Below are 21,836 nucleotides of genomic sequence, written 5' to 3' on the forward strand. Positions count from 1 at the left end.
CTATAACCCCCATAAAACCATGTGAAAAACATCAGACAGATTCCAGTAGAGGGACAGTCTACAATATGCTTGACCAGTACTCCTCAAACCTATCAAGATCATCAAAACCAAAGTGAGCCTGAGAAACTGTTGGAAGCAAGAAGAAGCCAGAGAGACACGAACTAAATGTAATGTGGTGTCCTGGATGGGATCCGTGAAAAGAAAAAGGACATTAGATAAACACTAGTGAAATCAGAATAAATTATGGAGTTTAGTTAATAATAAAAAGTCAATATTGGTTTATTCATTGTAACAAATGTCCATACTAATGTAAGATGTAAAAATAATAGGGGAAACTGGATGTGGGTTCTCGGGGAACTCTCTGTACTATCTTCTCAATGTTTTTGTAAATCTAAAACTGTTCTGAAAAATAAAGTCTATTTTAAAACTTGTATTTGAAAGCATATAGATTAACCATGGTGAGAAACTGTATAAAAGGTGAACCATTCTCTGGTCAGAAAGGTTAATGTCATTCAATTTATTCTCCTAGTTCAAGGTGGAACTATTTTACCGTTTTTTTTTTCTGTTGATACTAAATATAGTAGTTCTCATTATAATAAACATGTATTTTGAATTAGTTCTCATAATTACTTATTTTTCAAAACAAAATGTATTACTTGGATTAATAAAAATTTTCAGATCACCATTGTGGGAGGTTCTCATGCAAAGAAAGCTATGTATCAGTCATGTCTTATAAATCAATCTTAAATATTAAAAGAGAAGGCACACTTTTTTTCTACTTCAGTCTTTGCTATTTTATTGATATTGACAAGATCCATCCTCTGTGCCAGATGTCTTCAGTTCTACATGATGATTGTGCTTTCAAAATTCTTGCCAAAATGGCTCAATGACTATGTATTCTTGTTTCTCCTCTTTGAATCCCAAGGACATCTACTACATTAAGTATATTAAAGATTATTTCCTATCAAATGTTATATGTATAATACACTTATCATTGCTATTTTGAAAATTAAAAATATACCTAGGAGACTTCTACATCCCCTCAAATTCCTAGAAGCTGAGACTTAGATGTGTTCTAGAAATGTAGATATGGGCTGCCATTTCCCTTTCTACGTGTGTGTGTGTGTGTGTGTGTGTGTGTGTGTTTTCAATGCTTTCCCTCACTTTATGTATATAGTTTCTATATATAAAAATCACATGTTATTCCTTCTATTCCCTGTGTTACAAATCGTAGCATATTTTTTTTAAATCTGAGTTTTATTCTCTTTTAGTAATAAGCTCTCTTGCTTACTGTTGGACCAAAAGTCCTGTCATTTCACCTTTCTTATTGAAGCTTTTATACATGCTGATGTCATTTTTTTACTGTTATCTCATATTTATAATTATTTAACAATTTCCTGACTCTGTGCTTTACACTTAACTGCTTTTTGTTGAATTTGTGCTCTACCGTGGCAGTTGTTGAAAAGTTTAAACTTGCTTTTTTTTCCCCCCTGTTTTTAGTTTGTGAATCATAGCACACAAAAAACACATTTTAACAACTTGTTTGGGAAAAGCCATGGAATTCAATCCCAGAATATGTGACTAAAGGGCCTCTTTTTTGGTGATACCCCATTGAACTTCCTGAAATAATAATAATAATAATAATAAAGTATCTGAAAAAGACGCAGATCAATACAACTAATATGCTCTGGACTGTCATTGGAATCTTAGATACAAGGTTTTCATTTTCGTTACACAGGAGAATTGAGTACAATTTTGAAAAGAGAGATCCTGCCTGTGATAATTTAACTCATTCAAAAAAAGGAATGAAGAAATATAAAATTCTGACCAAAACCTTTAGAAATGCACATACCTAATTTGTATAGTAGAGATATGTGTGATTTACATTTTTGCATGGACTACGATTGTCTCCTTTTTTACTTCATATCAACATATTTTCAAGTAATTGGTGACTTATGAATACATAATTATAACTAGAGTATTATTTTAAAAAAATCATTTCAAATGAAAGTAATCATCTCAAATCTCATCAATTTTGAGGTTTGACTCTCCTTATCAGAAGACAAGTTTTTTAAATAGTAGTGAAATTGTATACCTATTAACTTTACCCTTGACATATGTTCTGATTCAAAATTCATTCTTTTGGCCACACTAGCTTCTGTCTTGCAGCTTCAGATATTTCCTTATCATAATCAAATTAGGGTGTTATAAGTTGCTTTCCGAGCAGGTTGGTAGAAGGTTAAAGTACCCAGACTATTCTGTCTGCAAAAGTATTTTCATGATGAAACAGTGTAAGATGAGTTATGTATAATTTTAAAATGGAAAATTGATATAAATCAAGAAATTATTGTATCAACTTATGAAGACTTTTATCACCTGTAAAGTAGCTGTTCAAAAGCATTTGTACTGGATATACAATGAGAGAATAACATTTTCCATTCTTTGGCTTGATTCACATTTCACAGAGCCCTGGGGATTGTTGTCTGAGACTACACTGTGATGAGGTTTGGCACAGACTGTTCATTGATCAGGTTTTAAAAAGGGCAAGTTGGGCTTCCCTGGTGGCACAGTGGTTAAGAATCCACCTGCCAGTGCAGGGGACACGGGTTCAAGCCCTGGTCTGGGAAGATCCCACATACCGTGGAGCAGCTGAGTCCGCGAGCCACAACTACTGAAGCCCGTGCACCTAGAGCCCGTGCTCTGCAACAAAGAGAAACTACCTCAGTGAGAAGCCTGCACACAGTAACGAAGACCCAATGCAGCCCAAAATAAATAAAATAAATAAATTTAAAAAGGGCAAGTGTTTGGCAGAAGTAACTTACATAGAAGAGGAATGCTATGTTTACACATGTGCACTCAATAAAACCCTTCAAAGAGCTTGGGCTGAGATACTAGGATTCCTCACTTGACCCTACCCTCAGTCTCTGGATGTTGATTGTTTGGAGCCCTTCTTTTGTTGTGTCATTATCACATAGGCCTTTTCATATTCCAGAAAATGGTACTTTTGATCCATATATCAAAAGTTATTAGAGTACAGTGAATAGTCATTCATATCCTGTGCACTTTCACTTGAGACTTATTAAGAATAAGAATTGTATTCAGATCTGCTTTCCCCTAGTATTTATCGAACACATAACCATCATCTTCATGATAGCCACCAATCATTCTTTTATATATTTGTAACCCTTGGTTAGTTCTGTTAATCAGAAATGACAATTTAGACTTTCCCTTTTTTCCTTTATTGTGTACAAGTGGTGTTAAAAAGTGTGCTTTAAGTGGATAATGTATTAGGATGAGCCAAAACTAAGTCTCGTAAATTTCCCAAATTAATAAACAGGACAAACTAGCATCAACCACACGGGCCTACCGTTTCTGTACTCTTTCCTCGTGGGGCTTTGCAGTGATTTCTCCTTTCACCTGGATAATTTTGTCTTTTACTGCCATCACTTATCCTGGCCCCCAACCAATGCCCACTCCCCTAGCCACCCTCACGTATGTCCACTAAATCTTGCTTGGAAAAGTGTTTTTCAGTCAAATTCTGCCCTCCTCTTTGTAAGATGTTTTTCAGTTTCAATAACTATTACTCTCTCTCTCTCTCTTAGTTGGACTAAGTTTCTCAAGAATAAGGATCAAATGGTTGCTACCTTGACAGCTTTCTTCATACTTCCATGCATATTACCTAATCTTGTATATAATAAGTACACCATCTCTAATACATGAATATAAATTAATCTATTCAGTATCCCTTACCTGTTTTTTCCTCTTGTAACTACTTTAGATGTGTAATTCATCATAAAATTTATGTCGCACGTGCATTCCTTTTTTGTAAAGGTTATTTCACACATATTCATCTTATTCTTGATGCCTTCCTATCTTGAATTCCCTTTTCATCTTTTCTTTAATTCACGAAGTATTTGTTGAGTGCCTGCCATGTACTGGGCACTGTAAGAGTCACTGACGAAATACAGTTGAGAAACCTTGGCTGCAATCATGAAGTAGATGGTTGTAAAGGAGCTCATTATCATCCTGGGTCAAATCAAATCTCTTTAAAACCAAAAACAAAGGGTCCTATTCATAGTCTTGGCCTTTTCTCTCTGCAGCCTTTTTCGTTATGTCACCTTCTTCCCTAACCTCTACTTTTATCTATGTGGAGATTATGCTTAGAGTATTGTCTCCATCCCTGACTTCTCTCTTGCATCCCAGGTATGTCACCACACCACTACAACACCTGTGGGCTAGTGTTCATTGCTCAACACTGTATACTTATAAAGGAGGTCACTCTGGTAACTGAAAGAATCTTTGATTACTGTAACTTTAAACTGAGGCTTTCAAGTGCGGGGGGAAATGTGGTGCAATGGTTAAGACTATGACATACACACCCTACTATATATAAAATACATGACTAATAAGGACCTACTGTATAGCACAGGAACTCTACTCAATACTCTGTAATGACCTATATAGGAAAAGAGTATAAAAAAGAGTGGATATATGTATATGTGTAACTGATTCACTTTGCTGTACACCTGAAACTAACAACATTGTAAATCAAGTATACTCCAATCAAAATAAATGAAAAAAAAAAGACTATGCCCTATGAAAGCAGACAGCTTGGATTCAGATCCTAGCTCTGTCACCGCTGAGCTGTGTGGTTTAGACAAGTTACTTGACCTTTCTATATCTGTCTCCTGTCTTTTAACTGGGGGTTCATGAAGGCACTAACCTCGTAGGGTTATTGTGAGAAATAAGTAGTTTAATATAGGTTAACAATCAAAATCTGTGTGACGCATTACAGTATCTGTGTGTTATCTTTCTGTTATCCTTACACAGATGATGCAAATTACACATAGGTCAGATTCTCACACCCCCTACCCACTGTTCTACTGTCTTCTTCTTTATCTGCTGAGTTACATTCACCTCATTCAAAAACAGTCCTTTATTCCTGTCTTACCCCTAGGCTCTTCATGACATTTTTTTTTCTTAAATTCCATATATATGTGTTAGCATATGGTATTTGTCTCTCTCTTTCTGACTTACTTCACTCTGTATGAAAGACTCTAGGTCTGTCCACCTCAGGATATGGGGAGGGGGAAGGGTAAGCTGTGACAAAGCGAGAGAGAGGCATGGACATATATACACTACCAAACGCAAGGTAGATAGCTAGTGGGAAGCAGCCACATAGCACAGAGAGATCAGCTCGGTGCTTTGTGACCGCCTGGAGGGGTGGGATAGGGAGGGTCGGAGGGAGGGAGACGCAAGAGGGAAGAGATACGGGAACATATGTATATGTATAACTGATTCATTTTGTTGTAAAGCAGAAACTAACACACCATTGTAAAGCAATTATACTCCAATAAAGATGGTAAAAAAAAAAAAAAGTCCTTTGGTGACCTTCAGGTATATTCCTGAAGAGAATGACATTTTAGGATTGGCTATTACCACCTTTTAAAGAGACATCATTTGGGGGCACAGTGCAACAGACCATGCTATAGGGATGTGAGGGAGAATCCAGGGCAAAGGAACCCTTCAGTACCAGCTGTCTCAGAAGCAGCAGCTACTTATAGAGGTAAACAGCAAGTAATAAAATCCTTTGAGGCCCCATCTAAATTTCCAGGTTTATTTTGTAGCATCCCACCGTTCCTTAGCTATCTACTACTGGATTTATAACACTGCATATTTCCTTAATGAAGTGCTCTGTCCCCAAATAAACAATACAGATATGTTCAACAGCTTGCACATCCCCCTGGCCCTGACTTTTTTCACCCAATGCACAGATACTTCTCTAGCCCTCCAGTGTGGGCCTACTGTCATTCTAATCCCCTTGCCCACAGATTACTTCCACTGTTTGATCACCACCTTGTCCCTGTACCTCTGCTAACCAGTTATTGCTCTTGAAACCTCTTATTAAATGCTCTCACTACTGTGCGGTTTCAGAATATTCTATGTTGGTCCCGTTTATAAGGAGTGAAGGGAAACACAGTGACCTGATTTGCTCTCCATCCACTAGAGGATGTGGAAATTGGCCCAGTGACAGTCTCTTGTAGTGCAGTCTCATTCCCAGGGACTAGACTTTTTCTAGACTCTATACCAGTGCTGAACTTGGTGCCCTCATCCAGCTACAAAGAGGTCCCTGGATTTTTGCTCCTTAAATGTTGGGCTTCAAGGGACCTTGCGGGAACCTGCAGTACAGCACTTATGGAATCAAGTTCCATAAGTGAGGCATCTCTCAAGGAGGAAGTTTCAGAAGAGCCCAGAGATAAATGGGTAGCTCCTGCATCTAGATATAAGCAATCTAATACACAAAGAACACCTTTGTCCCATGCTGCCTCACCTTCTCGGCAGTTCTCTGCAATATAACTAGTGACAGCAGAAAGTATGTTAATCAGTGATATTTTCCAGAAATTGAACTTAAAGGTCACTTCAGCTTCTGAGCAAGTGGAAGTGAAACTGAATAATGTTCTAGTTATTTTACGGGAAAATACTTTTCTAATGCCATTCTTGGTATTGTTTCAGATTAGTCTGTTCCTGTAATCGCCACTTTTGCTTATGAATGTTCATCAATATACTTTATATGAATAATAATTTATAACTTGTTTTATATATCTTAAATTAATTATGTATGTTATATATATCATAGTTATAACAATATGTAAGACCCTATGTCTATTTCACAGAAAGTGAAATGTTTCAGAGATAGGATAAATAAGTTTACTTGAAATAATTTCTAAATATTTTCTAAATAATTATAAAGCCTCTCACAGTACTCATCCCAGGAATATTAAATATTTTCCTGTGGTTGCAAATAGATTGATGTAAAATGTTTCATCTCTACCTATCTATCTATATAGATAGATAGATATATCTTTAGTATGTGACATTTTCTATTCCATGAGTTCTTAAGGATGATTTTATTAGAGCAAATTAAGAGAAGGAAACAATTTTAAAAACTGGAACCCAGAGTCAATTTAGTTTGTTTGTTTTGCTTTTGTCAATTCACTCTTACTCCTGTCGGTTTTTTATTTCTTTCGTGAGTATTTATAAATCTCCTGGCTTGTCTCTTGATGAGATTTTAAGTAAGGGAGATTATTTATATTACTTTTCTAAGTAAGTATTTTGCTGGGGCAGGGGAGTCTTTTTTTCAAATGATTACTTTTAAGTGTCATTTATGAGGACCAGCCAGGCTAATAGTGGTTTTCTGGGTAGATCCAAGGTCATTAAAAAAGTGTGACCTGGGCCAAGGTAGCACCTCCTGTTCCAGGTCTGTAGCTCAGGACTGAAGACAGGGAAGGTGGAACAGTCCTGAGGTTCTCGTGCATGTTCTTCTTTGGGGGCCCCTATAATTCCTGGGTTGTATCTGATGGCTCGCTCCTTCTCTAGCTCCGTCACTGGTTCCCCTTTCTCTTCCTCCCACTAATTGCAGTTTGCCGACAGTTCTGTTCTTTACTCTCTACGGGCTTTCCTCCCTGATCCATTCACTATCCTCATTTTCGTTATTATTTAAGTGAGAAAGACACATAAATTATTAATCCTGACCTCTCTCATAGTCTTGATCCCTCTGCCAGTGCTTTTACCAGTAAACCCCAGTCTAAGGCAATTGATCATCCACTTAACAAGCAGTTTAAATTCTTATTATGATCTCATCATGTACTTTCTTCTATTACGGCTGTGATTTTGTACACACAAGTGTTTACACTATCTCGTGGTGGAAAGGGAGCACACTTTGGAGTCACAATTTATTATTTGGGAAAATGCGTTGTTATTTAACTCTACCAGCTTTGGTATACTCATATATTGAAGTGGGGTAAATGACAGCGCTGTATTCAAAACACATGTGAGTATTAAATGAGAAAATGTAAATAAAGAATCTCTCCCAGTGCCTGACACCATTGTTATTTAATAAATCAACACTAATAGTTTTATTTCTTCTCACCAATATTCATTAAGCGTGTTTTACTGTTTACAAAAGCCTTGAAATGCCAGGATACAGACTTTGGATTTTATTCTGCAGGCAACTGGGAGCCACTAAAAGTTTTTGAACCATGAAATAACCCAAGAATTAATATTTTAGGAAGATGAACCTAGGAATAATTTTCAAGGAGACCAGCTAAGAGACTCTTTATAGATAAAATAAGGTCTGGACTAACACGCCGGTGATGAGAATAGAAAATAAGGGTACTAGAGAAATACAAGGCTATCATATCAGACTTTTACTGTTTGTTATTTATGTATTTCACGATTTTGCCCTGTATAGTCAAAGCATTATTATTATGATGGGAACTTTGCTCTCAGCCTGACTCAGAACTGCTTTATATTCCTCTCAGAGCATAGATGTGTTAGCATTAAAACTTTCTCATTGATGTTATGCTTTTTGAAACCAATGTATATTGTTTCCAGAATTCACAATATCTTCCCACGTATAAGGTCTGAGGTCACACTTGATCTCAGCAGGATATAACATATCTCATGAATTTTTTCCTGCTAAAGGAAGTTTTAAATATTTCAGGTTGCGAAAATAATCTTTAGATACAGAGGATGGAGAGTTTGTGTAGACAGCAACTTTCAGGCAGATATCACGGAACTGGAAATATAAGCCAATGACTATCTTAACTAAATATTTAGTTTGTGAAATAAAATAGTGAGTCCTTATTTTGTTGTCATGTATATTTAACATTTAGCATCCGGTATTTCTCATGCTGTTCATTCTTTTGTCTTTTTTTTTTTTAATCTTTTGGTATCCTGTCTATTTTTCAAAAGCTAATACAAATCTCACGTTCTTCATCAGAATAACAATTCATGAAACATAAATCAGTTCGGTAACTTATTTTCCCTGTCACACATATTCACATTTTATAATAAATTATTTTAATTTAAAATACATTTTATACCTCTAGCAAACCATCCACTCCTAGGGTGGAGATGTATGTCCACATCTGGTTCATTCTCCTTGACACCTAGCATAGCAATCAGTCTTTGTTGATTTGTAATTACAAGTGAAAAAAAAAAAAAAAAATCAAAGTAGACCTGTAAGAGTCAAAAATAAGATCCTGAGTCAGATGTAGCATCAGCAAACTATTATTTTGTTTAAATAAATAATGAAATAGATACTTCAGCTATTCTTTTTAATTTTAGAAAGAATCTGAAAATCATAGAATGATTATTCTTCTCTTAATCAAAGACATCTAAAATAAGTCTCGTAGATAGTAGTTATTTAATTAAAAAAGATATGTTAGGTAGTAGTTGAACTTTGTGTACCATTTAGTCAATAAGCTATGGAAATGGTTTAAGTACTCTATTTTGCCTCCTTACTATCAGTTTATTTTGGCTTTAGATTACCTGCATTTGAAAGACTGTTAAGAACAAAAATTACTATGTGAAAGTAGCAGACAACCTGTTAGTTTAGGAAATAGTACTCCTAAAGTTCAGTTTTACATTCTAATAAGTATGTTGAATTTGTGCATATCCAATACGGAATTTTGGAATTTCTGCAACATGGGTGTATTTTGTTAAAACGTATTTAAGAGAACTAGTACCTGAGGGCTTTTGTTTGTTTGTGTGTTTGTTTGTTTTAATTCCAGCCTGGGGAATAGAGGGTAAGCCTGATAAATTGTCAGTCTCAGGATACCTATTTTGAAATGCCTGTAATTAAAAAAATGATAAATAGTAAAATAATTTTTTGTCTCATAGACTTGTGATATTTCAGAATAAAAAAAACCAACTTGAGAGAATGTCTAGTCCAGCTGCTTAATTTTACAGAGAGGACTGAGGATGAAGTAATGTGAGTTTTTCCTTCCCTCCCTCTCTCCCTTACTTCCTTCCTTAAACATGAAAGAACAACTTCTGTATTCAAAATTGGTGCTGAATGTTTGGAGAGGAATGGCCCCAGGCTTGAGTAATTCATGATCCACATCCATAAGACACTGGTTGTAGTGTGTTCAGAGGCACACAACTGAGTCATCACAAAGCTGAGTTTATAGCTGACGTCTCTTCACTCCTAGAGGGGCAGACATCCTACGTTTTACGGATGTCGACAGATGATTTAGAAAATAAATTTAATGCGTTCTGCGAGAATTGTCGACACTTAGATCCAGGCAGGGTGATGACTGCTAGTCACATAATCATGACCATTTCTGAAAGAATATATTAATTTTCTTATCTGATAATCAAAAGCTCTGTTCTGATCACCAATGCTATAGAGCTGCACTTGACCTGATCTCTATCTACTTTCATTATTTAAAAAAGAAAAGGGTACATTTATCAATGTATACCTTATATTAGCACTATAGAATTTTTAATCTATATATTCATGTATACACACTCTTATATATACATATATATGCATATATCTGAAGGGGAACAAATATGTCACCCTCTGAAACTGCCTCTTTGGCATAAGGCTTATCTTGCCCTGGTTCTTTTTAAGAGACAACAGGTGTAAGAGAAGCTCTGAAAATCTAATAGAAGTTACCCTTTTGTAAGAGAAATTTACATTTATAAAGGAAATATCCATTTGTAAGGGTGTCTTCCACTCCGTACCAGGAAGAGAAGGATAGCCGAATCTTAAACTCTTTTTGCTGGAGAAGGTCACAGACTTACATCTGCATAACAACCACGCCCTTGTTTGTTAAGGACTGGTGTCCAACTGCACATACCCGCCCCCCCACCAAAATGCTAAGTAATAGGTAGATTATACTGGCAGAGATGGGTCTTTTCCACATTTTTAAAATATGAAACTCTGGTACAAAATTCTGTCGAGACATTCAACTGTAATGTAGACTTTAATCCAAAAAAATGTTCTTATCAAAAGTATTCATGTTAATAGTATCCTCTGCAGTTACTGGTTTGTTGTTTATAGTTCTTTGTCTGTAGGAGGTAGCCTTATGTAAAATGTTGCCACTTTCCAATCATCATTTGGGTGTGAACGAAGAAAAAGAGATAACATTTTTACACAATATCATGCTTTCTGGATGTGGTCACCTTTAATAATAGAAACCAAAAGAAACATTTCCCAAAGTTCTACCAGGAAGCAGATGTGCAGTCTTATTTTTCTCTTAATCATGTATTTATTTATTGCATTACATCTTTCAGTTGTGGATATTTTCCTGTAAAGGGAAATTCCATCCTTCCTGGAATAATAATTCCCCAAATTTTATATGTATTTTTTTCAACTGATGAGTTGATGTGAAAATACAGTCTCCCTTCTTAAATGTATCGGTCTTTTGATCATATCCCTATATAGGGAGAGCTTGAGTGCTTATAACTCTTCCTGAGGATATTTCTGTGGTATCAAAAAAAAAAATTTTCAGGGAATTTTAGGGGAAAGTAATCATTTTTCTACTAAAATTCAAACAAATGGATCTCCAACAATAGAAGCAGTTTCATGGAAAATTTTAGTAACATCTGAAGGTGAAAATTTATAGTAACTCAACCTCCTATCATTCTAGCTTTTTCATTTCTCTTCTTCACTCCTGCTGAAATGATTTGTCTCCATCAGAACATCCCAGCCTTGGCTGTCCTCCATCTTTCCAGAATCCCTTGGTTTCACTTATCTATGTATCCAGCCTAGATCTCCAGATCAGGCATTTCAAACAAAACTTTTCAGCCTACTGTAACATCTCATATGCTGATGTAGTTGACATAGTTTCCTACATAATGATGCATATACTTGTCTGAGCTCTTCGATCTTCACATGGGTTTCTATTCGTCTGGGTCTTACCTGCTGGTTCACTAGCCCATCCTTACTGGTGGATATTACTCTGGACCAAATAATTTGTGTTGATCTCAGAACAATGTTCAGACAACTTTTGACAAATTTGATAATTTATACTCACCTTCGCAACACCTATACACCATCATTCAGACTATGGTATGATCACTTGTTTTGGCCACAGTCTGTTACATGTTACACCCTCCTGTACAAAACCTCCAACTCATGTTTCTTTATATCTTCCTGGCCTTCAAACATAAAATGTGTAAAATAAAACAGGATTTTATTTTCTAAACCTCTTTATTTCTTTTGTCATGGTTCAACTAGTAATCTGAATTTAATTAACAATCATCCCTAATGCAATGTAGAGCATGTGTTTTGGGCTTAGTCTACCTGGGCTCCCATCCTGACTCTGTCACTTACTGAATTGTAGCTTTGGACATTTTTATCTTTTCTGTTTTAGTTTCCAGAACTGTAAAATGGAGTAATAAGAATATTTAACAGGTTAATGTGGGGATTAAATAAATCAATGAGTTCTCAACTTAGAATAGTGTCTGTTCTTTAGTTATCCCTGCATAAATGTTAGCTGCTGTTATTATCACTTTCCTTTGCTCTTTATTTCCAGTTAGTTCAGCAAGTTTTCTTAAAATTTCCCTTCTTTTTATTCTCACTGCCTACACCATGATTCAAACCTTCATGGTCTTTTGCCTGTATTATTTTAATAGTCTCCTAATTCATATTCCTGTTCTCATTTAATCATAAGCTCTAACTAACTTAGAATGTTGCATTCTGAAACCTTTATCTTGGTTAGGAACACTGTATTTGACAAGATAAAGGTTTTATAGAAAAACACGTAATCTAAACAAAACTAAAAATGACATTAAGTATCATGAGTATGTATATACATGTGTGTGTATGTGTAAGAAACTTTGTACTAAATAAAAGTGAAAGCAACCTCATTCTAACCAAATTAGATACTCATGGTTATTAAACCTCCTTGTGTTGCTAACCATCTTGTTGGTACCTTCCTTGTTGATTAAAAAACTACTGAAGCATGTGATATGCTTAGGTATATAATTATATAATTTTCTGTTAGGGAGACCATATACCTTTTAAAATTTGTGAAGCAGTTTGCATTTTCCCTTGATTTATATATCTATTTTCTCTACCATATCTTCTCTCCATAAAATGGGACTCCTTATAACACACTTATTCCTGTTTTATATGAGAGAGATCAGGAATAGTTGATGCTCTTTTGTTTAAAGGGAATGACCAGAACTGGACTTAAATGTGAATTTTAAAAAATTGTTGTACATATGCATCAAGTTACTGAAAAGTCACAAGTAATGAAACCATTGTGGGTAAGGCACGACATCATCAGCTGTACTCTAATGCCACTGTTGTCATCCATTCCCTGTCCAGAGTGATGGCAGAATCCAGTTTAAGTGCTTTAAATTGGTATGACCTGGGTTTAATCTAAATTTGCAGCTTAGATCACACTTATTTTACCCACACGAAATTATAACATCACCTCTTTTCTCATACCATATCTTATGTCTGTTGACATATTACCCACTCTCAAATTCCAGCTTAAATGCTATCCTGACTATGAAATTTCCACTCCATTCCCCTTCTATCTCAGTCAAGAAATAATTTTTAACAATTTAGTTCATATTTTATACCTCTTTTATAGCACTTACATTCTGTCTAAATTATAGCTGTTTGTATACATTTTTTTTTAAGTACACTGTTATCCCCTTTAGTAAAGGACCACATTTTTTTTTTTTTTTTTTTTTGGCGGTACACGGGCCTCTCACTGTTGTGGCCTCTCCCATTGCGGAGCACAGGCTCTGGATGCGCAGGCACAGCAGCCATGGCTCACAGGCCCAGCCGCTCCGCGGCATGTGGGATCTTCCCGGACTGGGGCACGAACCCGTGTCCCCTGCATCGGCAGGCAGACTCTCAACCACTGCGCCACCAGAAGCCCCAAGTACGAAGCCCCAAGTACCACATTTTGTTGGCCAACTACAAACAGAGTAATGGAGTTGAATCTTATACAGGTTCTAAGTTCAATATTTAAAGTTAAAATTTCATCTTTTCAATATTATCTTGAAAAGTCACTAAAGTAATACATAAAATGTATTATACAGCATTTGTGTGCCAGGCTAGGAGCTGACATTCGGTCTCTCAAAAATACAAAACACTGAAAGTTTTCCTTCTACATTGAATCAAGTCACTGACTTTTTACTTCAGCACAGATGAAGTAATTGGCTTGTATTTAGAGGCTGTGTTGTATGAAAAAAAATCCATGCCTCTTTAAACATGAAAATCAAATACAGCTTGAGGAGATGTTTAGACTATGAGAACCGAGAATGACTAAAGGGATTTCTTTTTTTTTCTCCTCAAAATTATTTTTAAACAGCTAAGTGGTCTAAAAATTCTTTCTATCTTCTTGGTTTTCATGAAATTTGGTTGCCTACTTTCAAAAGGGTTTGGATAGGTAAGTAGGTAGATAGATCGACAGATAGATGGATAGAGAGGTAGAGGTTTGGGTAAACATATACTAGCTTGGAGGACTATATCAAATTTTAAAACTTCTGTGCATCAGAACAAACAACAGAGTGAAAAGGCAACCTATGACATAGAAGAAATAATTGCAAATCATATATCTGAAAAGGGTTAATATCCAGAATATATAAAGGACTCCTACGACTCAATAACATCAACAACAAAAAAACTGATTGAAAAATGAGCAAAGGATTAAATAGATATTTATTCAAAGAACATTTAGAAATAACCAATAAGCATATGAAAAGATGCTTAATATCACTAATCATTAGAGAAATGCAAATCAAAACCACCATGAGTTATCACTTCACATCTATTAAGATGGCTACTGTCCAAACAACAGAAAATAACAAGGGTTGGTGAGGATGTGGAGAAATTGGAATCCTTGTGCACTGTTAGTGGGAATGTAAACTGATCCAGCCGCTTAGGAAAACAGTTCAGAGTTTCCATTAAAAAATTGAAAATATAATTACCACATGATCCAGCAATGCCACTTCTGGGTATGTATCCCAAAGACCTGAAAGCAGGGTATCAAAGAAATATTTGCACACCCAAATTTATTGTGGCATTATTCATAATAGCCACGAGGTGGAAACAACTGAAATGTCCATCAGTGGATAAATGGACAAACAAAATATGGTGTGTATATACAGTGGAAAGTGATTCACCCTTAAAAAAGAAGGAAATCCTGTCACATGCCACAACATGGATAAACCTTGAAGACATTATGTTAAGTGAAATAATCCAGTCACAAAAAACACATGGTGTATGATTCCAATTCTATGAGGTGTTTAAGTAGCCAAACTTATAGAAATAAGAAATTAGAATGGTGGTTTCAGGGACTGAGGGGAGGGAGAAATGGGGGATTATTCAATGAGTGTAGAGTTTCAGTTTTGTAAGATGAAAAAGTTCTGGAGATCTGTTGCACAACAATGTGAATATACACAACAATACTAAGTTGCACACTTAAAAATGGTTAAGATAAATTTCATGTTACATGGGTTTTTGTTTACCAAAATTAAAAATGATTTAAGAACACTAGTTGAGGGCTTCCCTGGTGGTGCAGTGGTTAAGAATCCGCCTGCCAATTCAGGGGACATGGGTTTGAGCCCTGATCTGGGAAGATCCCACATGCCGCGGAGCAACTAAGCCCGTGCACCACAACTACTGAGGCCATGTGCCACAACTGCTGAAGCCCGCGCACCTAGAGCCCGTGCTCCGCAACAAGAGAAGCCACAGCTGTGAGAAGCATGAGCACCGCAACGAAGAGTAGCCCCCGTTCGCTGCAACTAGAGAAAGCCCGTGTGCAACAATGAAGACCCAACACAGCCAAAAATAAATAAATTAAAAAAAAAAGAATACTAGTTTAAATAACTAGTTTAAATCTAGGATGCGTGGCATTATACAATGTAGTTGCTCAGTTCAAATTATTATTCAAGACAGGCTTTGCAATAGAAACATTGTTAAAAGAGCAAACTTTTACTCAGAGAGACCTTCATTCAAATCCATGCTCTGATATTGACTGACTATATGACGTGAAACCTAGTTTAACTTCTCTGAGCATCAGTTTCATCACAAGCTAATTTGGATTAAAAATATCTACCTGCAGCAGCTTGAAATGAAAATCATTGAGTTTAGCACATAGTAAGCATTCAAAAAAGGTTGTTTATTATCATTATTATTGATGGTTCCATTTAAAAAAGGTTTATAACTTAACAGTGCAAGTTCAAGCCTTCTTTGTTAGAACAGGCATCTGTGACTTTACTCATTTCAATTTATATTTGGAAGATAGGCAGGACTCACTTTTTTTTTCCAACTGTTTTTGAAAGGGCATTCAGACATGAAATGCTTGATTATTTACTTGAATCAGGGTTGAAACACTTGGCTAGTTGAAGGCAATTCTGGGAATTAGAAAAAGGGCCCCTCTCTGAATGACTGAAGCTGGGTTTCTGAATTGGGTCTTTCAAAAATAATAGGGTTCTTTGCCCATTTTCCATGAATTTACATTTTTCATAGAACATTGCTTTGGATCAGATAAAATTTAAGTAACATCTCTCATTTTTTTCATTACTTTATTAATCGTTCTCACTCTCCTTAAATCCTTTCTGTTGGACACTGGACTCTTTCTTTCCTTATTTATTTTCCTATCATGTGTACTCTCTTTACATAGCCTTTGTTTTTTTCAGATTCCAGTTCTTATTTTTCAAGTGTGACAAATATACTGTCATGAATTTTTAGAAATTTAGCTTTATTTTACTCTTCACTTTCTCACAAGCACTATGTTCTTTGCTTTGCAAGAATTTTCTTACTAAATTATGATTCTGTTGTGCGGTGAGTGATATTATTTTCTACCTTACACAGATGAGGAAACTGAGGCACAGAGAGATTACATAACTTGCCCAAGTTCCCGCCTACTAAGTGTGAAGAATGGGATGTGGACCCAGGAGGTTTGATTCCAAGGCTCAGGCTCTCCAGTGCTACACAAATATTACCTCATTTTCTTGAAGAGGCACTTTCAAAGACTGCCTTTTTTCCCCTTTCCTTTACTCTCTCTGTGTTTTACATTCCTACTCATTTCTTTTAGGAATTTCCCCCTTCCCTTCAAAATGTAGATTAACATTTTACAATATACTGCTTTCCCTCTCCTGTTCTGCCTTTCTTACCACATCTTTGTCCTTGCAGGTCACTAGCTCACTGCTGGGGATGTCCTTGGCCTCTGAACCTTTGCCTTGTGACATTCATTTGCTGACTCAGTTCCTTTACTTCTGTCTTCCAAGGAGTCTGAGCAATTTAAATGTTACTTTCCTCTCAGTCAGTTCCAAGATGATGTTTGCCTCTGCTAAGTGTATTTCCTTTAAGCTACTGGGACCTTCTGTTCTGCAGATTGCTTTTTGGTGCATTTGGAATGAAGTTGCCAAGTTTCTTTTTGTGCATATGCTCGCTTTTCACTTCCTGGAAACTTGACAGGGTTTCCACTCTTTTTCTACATTGTTCTCTCTTCACTCCGCTAGTATACCTCTGCCATATTGTTTTCTCTCCACCCCAGTTCCCTTCAGAATCCCTTGTCCTGAATGCTTCAATCTACCAGAAACTTCCACTGTCTTTTTTATTGTGGCAAGAGTTGTATTTTAATTAACTACAGTATGTCAGTCTGTGAAAACAAATGGCTATACATTCTGGAAACTTCAGCAACTAAATTTTGTTATTAATTTTTTACCTGATCTACTCCATCTGCTTCTTTCATTTCTCTTATAAGAATTGTGCTTTAATGATTCCCAAGAAACTCATAATGAGGATGTGGCTTTACACAGTAATCACTGTATGTGAACTATGAGTGCTTATTGGTGCTGTGATTGAGGACGCAAATCATGTAAGAAATCCAGGGCAGTGGAAAGGTCACCGGGCATGCAGTCAGAAGATGCCAGTCCTTGCTGTTGGTGGTTCTTAATGTCAACTTTATTTTAGCTTCTACAGTATCTCCTCTTATTCTCAGCTTTGTTATTTGTAAAATGGAGGATTAATAATACCTAATTCCAAAGGTGAGGTTCAAATGAGACAAAAAGCACACGTGTTTTACAGTTTGGAAATAGGTATACAACAGGTACAGATTATTGTTAGATTGACTCTCAAAGCACAGAGATGAAAGTTTGTCAAGCACATAAAAATTTAAATGAAAACGAGTGGAAAATATGACCAGAACTGTATAAGAATTTCATTTATTTAGTTTTCTATCGAGTATCAGGAGTTTTCTTAAAATTTTGAAATCTGCACTTTGGGTTTTATTTAATGGAAGAAAACTTCAGCATAGCCCTATAAATATTTGAGTGTGTGAGGGTGATGGTGACATGTTTTGCTGACCCAAATATCGTAATCCAAAAATGATACTATGTGGGTCGTTCACAGTTTCTTCATATGATAGGGTAGCTATTCCAGTATGATTCGTAGGGAAAACACAGATGGCCTACAAAGACATGGAGCAGCATGTGTTATTATGGATGAAGTTCCACCTGGGAATCCTTTGCTTCCTTCTGTGAGGAGTCATGTCACTCCCACAGGAATGGTGATTTCAAGGTTTTATGTCTCCCCACATGTCTAATTATATAAGTGATTCATTTACATTTTAATCTTTAAAAATACCATATTGCAAGTGAACACATAGAATCACTGGAAGCCATATTAAAAGGATCTATTATCCCATATTATTCCCTTCTGAAAACTGCTGAATTACTATACCATTTCAAGCCATTAATTAATGAAGACCTTTGTATGAACAAAATATGGAGGATAAAGCTAAATTTTTCAGTTCTTTTGAAAATTGAGCTTGAACTGTTAACATGATTCCAATTTTTTTTATTCTGTTGATTGCTTTGTCCTCTAGAATCGTGGTAACCATCTGAGTGGTCAAGTTGCTTGTATCTTATGCATACAGACTGATATCAGCTGTTTCCTGGGACGTGCCTCGCTCCATACCAGGTGAACAGATTTTTCACTTGTGTCTTTATACTTCCCTTCCTAATTCTAGGGTTGCCTTCTTTTCTGCCTTATTGCAATTATTCTCTATAAACCTCTCCCCTTGGTACCAGGTTAAATAATAATGTTTCTCCTCTAGATTATTTATGTCCTTTTCCTGTTTGTAGATAGCTACTTTGCCCATCCACTTGTTGCCCTGCCAAGATGTGCTCATTTAGCGCTTTAATCTTTTATCATCAGTCATTTTTCTCTGCATCTTAATCACTGTTCCATCGTGTCCCTGAACTCCTTCCAGCTTCTCTGCACCTTTTGGGTAATGAGGTGCCTGGATCTGAGCACCAGGTCCGGTCCCATCAGTCCTGTCTAGGAGGGTCCCATTGCCTCCAGGCTGCTGTGATGCCTTCTTGTTCCCTGAGGTGCTCATTAGAGAGGTGATGCCTGTCTCTACAGGCAGAGTCAAGCATGGCTTCATCGCCCCCATTCTCCTATAGCTCCCTTCTGGCTAATCCTTTTTCCAGAGTGACAATTCCAATTTCTCTCCTCCCCCCTCATTTTCTGGCTCTCTAGCTCTCGCTGTAAGTTTGTCCCTGTTGCTCTTTACTGCTTTTATTTTACTTATCCTGCCTGACTCATGATCTAATTCATCTGTTTATCTCCCCATTTCTCTCTTTTTCTTGATCTAACGCAACATCTTCCCAGTTCCACCATTTTCTACTTGGTGCTGATAACAATCTCTGCCACTCTGATTGCACACGCATCTATCTCTTAACCAGATCGATTCTTTCACTCCTCCATGGGAAAGATACGCTTATTCCCTTATGTTTATCTAATATCTTACCTTGTCATTTTTTAACGAAACAATAAGTAGTTTGACATTATTCTGTTAGGCTTGAAAATTTAGTTTTATCACAGTTCCTCAGAGAAATGAGCTATACATTATGTTTAATACTACTGTTTGCAACTTAATAAAATGACATTTAGTTCAGTTTTTAATCCATAAATTATATATTTTGGGGAAAGATATGATAGGTATAATGTCTCTGAAGTAGTTACAATGTAAATCATGGTTTGTGTTTCTTAAATACTTGTTAATCCTTTCTTCCTTCACTCCATTCTTCCCTGTCTTTCCTGCTTCCTTCCTCCCATCACATAATGGTCCTGAAATCCTGGCATCTGCAGGATAGCGTGAGGGAGAGAATGCAGCACCTGTGATTCTAGACCCTGCTCTAAAAGTGATGAACTGTACAGCCACATTGAATCACTTATATCGTCACTTGTGTTCTCATACATAACAAGAGCTGGCTTCAAAAAAGTGATGATTAAGTGAGAATAAGACAGCATTTTATTCACAATTTATAGGAATATGAGAGATAACTCCTAAATAAGTTTTGGGTCAAATTAAGGAGGACCTTGACAACTGGAAACGTTTTATGTGAAACAACAGAAGGCTTCCCATTGCTTGTCAAATGAATTTTATCAAAACTTTCAAGAGTATGAATGTGGTTTGAGTAAAAATGGAGAATTGAAGTGAGGGAGGCTGGAAAAGTTACTAGGAAAATGTTATAACAGTTCAGGAATTAGGTAGTAAAGACAGATAAAGATTAGAGCTTGGAGGAAAAGTTGAATCTAGTATTATGGATTTGGGAACCAACTTTAAAATCAGTGGCTGGTCAAAAGTGGTTGGACTGTCTTACCACCTGGAGTGTTTTTTATTTATTATTATTATTTTTAACATCTTTATTGGAGTATAATTGATTTACAATGGTGTGTTATTTTCTGCTTTATAACAAAATGAATCAGCTATACATATACATATATTCCCACATCTCCTCCCTCTTGCGTCTCCCTCCCTCCCACCCTCTCTATCCCACCCCTCTAGGTGGTCACAAACCACCGAGCTAATCTCCCTGTGCTATGCGGCTGCTTCCCACTAGCTATCTATTTTACGTTTGGTAGTGTATATATGTCCATGCCACTTTCTCACTTTGTCCCAGCTTACCCTTTGCCCTCCCCGCATCCTCAAGTCCATTCTCTAGTAGGTCTGCGTCTTTATTCCCGTCTTGCCTGTAGGTTCTTCATGACCATTTTTTTTTTTTTTTTTAGATTCCATATATATGTTAGCATACGGTATTTGTTTTTCTCTTTCTGACTTACTTCACTCTGTAGGACAGACTCTAGGTCCATCCACCTCACTACAAATAACTCAATTTCGTTTCTTTTTATGGCTGAGTAATATTCCATTGTATATATATGCCACATCTTCTTTATCCATTCATCTGTTGATGGACACTTAGGTTGCTTCCATGTCCTGGCTATTGTAGATAGAGCTGCAATGAACATTGTGGTACATGACTCTTTTTGACTTATGGTTTTCTCAGGGTATATGCCCAGTAGTGGGATTGCTGGGTCATATGGTAGTTCTATTTGTAGTTTTTTAAGGAACCTCCGTACTGTTCTCCATAGTGGCTGTATCAATTTACATTCCCACCAGCAGTGCAAGAGGATTCCCTTTTCTCTACACCCTCTCCAGCGTTTATTGTTTGTAGATTTTTTGATGATGGCCATTCTGACTGGTGTGAGAAGATATCTCATTGTAGTTTTGATTTGCATTTCTCTAATGATTAATGATGTTGAGCATCCTTTCATGTGTTTGTTGGCAGTCTGTATATCTTCTTTGGAGAAATGTCTTTTTAGGCCTTCTGCCCATTTTTGGATTGGGTTGTTTGTTTTTTTGATATTGAGCTGCATGAGCTGCCTGTAAATTTTGGAGATTAATCCTTTGTCAGTTGCTTCATTGGCAAATATTTTCTCCCATTCTGAGGGTTGTCTTTTCGTCTTGTGTATGGTTTCGTTTGCTCTGCAAAAGCTTTTGAGTTTCATTAGGTCCCATTTGTTTATTTTTGTTTTTATTTCCATTTCTCTAGGAGGTGGGTCAAAAAGGCTCTTGCTGTGATTTATATCACAGAGTGTTTCGCCTATGTTTTCCTCTAAGAGTTTGATAGTGTCTGGCCTTATATTTAGGTCTTTAATCCATTTTGAGTTTATTTTTGTGTATGGTGTTAGGGAGTGTTCTAATTTCATTCTTTTACATGTA

Source organism: Delphinapterus leucas, chromosome 9, assembly GCF_059928025.1.
Source record: "Delphinapterus leucas isolate spDelLeu-1000000601 "Yukka" chromosome 9, BTC_Dleu_Yukka2, whole genome shotgun sequence".
Taxonomy (NCBI): Eukaryota; Metazoa; Chordata; class Mammalia; order Artiodactyla; family Monodontidae; genus Delphinapterus; species Delphinapterus leucas.